Here is a 4,182-nt window from a genome sequence, read left to right as displayed (position 1 = left end):
CTGAAGAGATCTACATGAAACAGCCTTCAGGTTTCGTTGACTCTTCTTTTCCATCTCATGTGTGCAGATTACACAAATCATTGTATGGTTTGAAACAGGCACCGAGAGCATGGTACACTCGTCTAAGTGATTTTTTGCTCTCCATCAGTTTCCGAGCTTCCAAGGTTGACACCTCCCTATTTATATTATCTGATGGTACTAATATCTTTTATCTTCTGGTGTATGTTGATGATATTCTGCTTACGAGTAGCAACTCTGCTATGCTTTATCACCTTATACAGTTACTCAGCTCTGAGTTCAAGCTTCATGACTTAGGTGTTGTTCACTACTTTCTGGGTATTCAAATTCAGTCTACCGGTATGGGTTTAATGTTGCGTCGACATAAATATATTCTTGACATCCTCACCCGAGTTAGTATGACTTCCTGCAAACTCGTTGATACTCCAGTCTCCCTTTCGAAAGTCACTTTATTACCGAATCACTCATTCTCTGATCCTACACGATTTCATCAAATCATGGGCACTCTTCAATATCTTACCTTTACTCATCCCAGATATATGTTTTGCTGTTAACAGAGTCTATCAGTTTATGCATGCTCCTATAGATTCTCATTAGGCTGTTGTTAAGCGTATTCTATAGATTCTCATCTTATGGTTTTCATATCACTCGAGGCTCCTCTTTTGCTCTACATGGCTTTACATATGCAAATTGGGCTGGTAGTATTGATGATCACAAGTCAACGGGTGGCTATCTTGTCTTTTTTGGTCAGACGCTAATTTCTTGGAAATCTAGCAAGCAACGCACGGCTGCTCGCTCCTCTACTGAGGCTGAGTATAAAGCCCTTGCTGATGGTACCGCTGAAGTCATTTGGCTTCAATACTTGTTAACAGATTTGCAGGTTCCCTCAGTCTCTGCTCCTACTATTTGGTGTGATAATCTTGGTGCTACCTATCTCTCAGCCAATCCTATCTTTCATGCTCGTACTAAGCATGTTGAAGTGGATTATCACTTTGTCCGTGATTGCGTTGCCAAGAAAGAGATTTAGATTTGTTTTGTTCCCTCTCGGGATCAACTTGTCGATGTCTTCACTAAACCGCTTCCTATTGCATCATTTACTGCTTTTCGGTTCAAGCTTCGGGTTGATCCCCCACCCTCAGCTTGAGGGGGCATATTATAGAATATATAGCATGTATATATCAGAATAGGAAATTAATATAGGATTATTCCAATGTTGTAATCTCTACAGCTTCTGTAATGTTCTGCCGCATATATATAAATAGGAAGGTTGGCTAAGGCACAACCTAACACATTCTATTATCTCAACTAGGACCCCATTTGCTAGACATCATAAAAAATAATAAAAAATGTTTTAAATATTTTAAAAAACTCTATTCATAATCTTGCTCAAGCCACATTCACCTTAAGCCGACTCTAGTAGGAGTCGATGTTCGAGTTGGTTTAGGACTTAATTAGTTTCCTAACATCCATATGTAAGCTCATATTGAAAGGCATAACATGTAGCTTGTCTTTCAATTCTAGAACCGAAAGAAACTGAGCACATTGTTGATAAATGTGCTCACTATCTAATTAGGTTGCTTAATACCTCTGGAAAATTATAGTCTTCCCAAGGCTCGGATGGTTGGAAGATATAAGGGATTGAGTTTGAATAATTAGAACAACCATAAAAACAAGTCTTATAAAAGAGTAAGGAACTCACTAATGCCTAAGTTAGTTTAGGTAGGAGATATAAGTCTTATAATTAAGGCTATGTATGTAAATGTATTTATTTGTAGAGAATATTCAAGTTTGACCAATAGAAAGAATATAAAGTTTTTTCTCTCTTAAAAGATGACTTATTTTTGAGTTCAAGGCGAATTATATAATTTTGAACCAAAATGATTGTGTCCATACAAGAGTAATATGATCAATGTATCTACCTCTATAATTTTAGACTACTTAAAGATAAAGGTCCAGTGTGACAACTACCTATTAAAAATGCAACCCTAGTTTTGGATTTTATAGATTATGTACTACTAATGATGATAACAAGATCAATCTCTCATTAGTGGTACACATTCTAAGAGTCAAATAGGTTAAATCATCTAGTTAGCTAAACAACATCGAAGTGACTAATCATGTTGGTAGATCTATATAAAGTTAGGAGTTTTTTTTTGTTTATATCAAAAATAAACATCTATATATCAATAAAATAAGAAAAGTAATTATTCATATTTAAATAAAGAAAAAAAATTAAATCAATGATGAACAATAAAATCAACTAAGCTGGAAGAATCCTAATCTACCTAAGATAATAGTAAGTGTTGGCTAGTCAACTAGGAGTTATGATCACAAAAAAATGATGAATTACTTAAGTTTGGATTCAAGTGAATGACCAGAAGTTTGAATCCAATTTGGATTGAGAATTCTCAGTAGGATAAAACTAATTAGAGTTATATATTAGCCTAAGGGAATTAATAAAGAAGAATTTTAGCTTATACTAGGATACAATATGCCTCTTTATCTAATATAAGACACTTGTATAGAATTACAATTACATGTGTTATTTTATATCAATTAAAAGAATAAGAATTAAAATTGAATTCAAAAATAAACATTCAAAAAAATAAAAAATAAATTTAATAAAAACAAATTAAATGAAAGGTTATGTGGTACCAGTGTTTGTCATGTAAACATTTTGAAAGTTTATATTTGGGAAAGTTTATTTGTCAAGCACTAAAATCAGTAACAGAACACATATGATGATTAATAGTGAAGATGCCTCTCCCCTTCATTGTGGGGTTTGCGGGGATCATTTTCTGATTCCACCTCCTGACAGATGCCTCTCTCCTTGGGTAGAACCCTCGTTGCTAACTCACTGGAAACCCAATTTAATTCTATTACAGCATCCTTACAGTATATTATATTTGGTGCTTTTTAATCCAATATTTGATGGGTGCTTTTAATTCGCTTCACTAGAAACCCAATTTCTATTACAATGTCATATTAATATATTTTTCTATGGAAAGGCGAAGAATATTATATTGAGACGTCTAGCAACGACCCCATCTTTTCACAAATCTTTGTGAAGGCTAATATTCAATCCTTTGCAAGGAACCCCCATCACCCAATATAGAAAGGCGAAGAATATTGATATTTTTTTATAATTTTATTTATTTATTTATTTTTCAATTTTTTCGTACAACATTTTATTATATTTAATTTGTTTATTCAACTTTAGTTTGTATTCTATATAGATTACTATATTATTTTCGACAGCTTCCAATAAGCAAGCTTAGACTGATGTTTGGACTATTCTTAAGTATACTCGTATATATATATATATATATACTCTCTCTGTCTCTCTCTCTTTTCACGTCCCAAAGAAATCAAAATGGAGGTGTTTAACAAAGAGCTAAAATATACTGATATCCAATTTCAGTTCTCATTCCCATCTCGTTCTTTACATTATCTTCATTTCGCAGGGGAATTTTTTGTTGATTTGAAAGTCAAAGACAGCAGCGGCAAGCTTCGGGTGATTCGTTGCAGGAAGAGAAATGGAGATTACGACAAGCCAGTAGTGCTGTTTATAGGCTGGCTTCAATTTGTTGCCGACTATGGACTGAGAGTTGGTGACAGGGCTGTTCTTCTTCGTGAGGATGACCATCGCCTCGGGTCACAGTTCAGGATTGAAGCAAAGAGAAAAATCATCTTGTTTGGCAAGGAGGTTGGGGTGATGTCCCTCGAGCTAACTAGTTATTATTTGCATGTTCGAGCGGGCATGTATATATACATGCACAATAGAGAGATCCAAGCGTGGTGTGCTTCCTTAAATTCATGCTATATATGTGCTTCTGCTTGATTGTATTAATTGCTGTTCTTGATTGCCTTTATATATATATATATATATGATTTTTAAATTGATGCATTTATTTATGGTATTTGTTGTATGTTTAAAGCAAGATTAATAGGTTGACAAATAAAAAATAATTGTGATCACAACCCAATTATTTTTATGTCTACAATAATGTTTGTGTGCGTTTTAAAAATACATTTAATTTGAAAAAAATATTAAATTAATGTTTTTTTAATGTTTTTGATGTGATAATATAAAAAATATAAAAAAAAATATTTTAATATATCTTCAAACAGAAAACCATTCTAACTATACGGAAAGTATTTGAA

At 33.3% G+C, this 4,182-nt stretch overlaps 1 pseudogene; it reads left to right on the top strand.

Annotated features, from left to right (window-relative positions):
* The first annotated feature begins 3,391 nt into the window (after positions 1-3,391).
* Positions 3,392-3,753, top strand: LOC133674428 (uncharacterized; annotated as a pseudogene).
* Positions 3,754-4,182: the final 429 nt, after the last annotated feature.

This window comes from Populus nigra, chromosome 15 (assembly GCF_951802175.1).
Source record: "Populus nigra chromosome 15, ddPopNigr1.1, whole genome shotgun sequence".
Lineage (NCBI taxonomy): Eukaryota > Viridiplantae > Streptophyta > Magnoliopsida > Malpighiales > Salicaceae > Populus > Populus nigra.
Note: the sequence above shows the minus strand (reverse complement) of the source record. Positions and strands in the feature narration are given on the sequence as shown.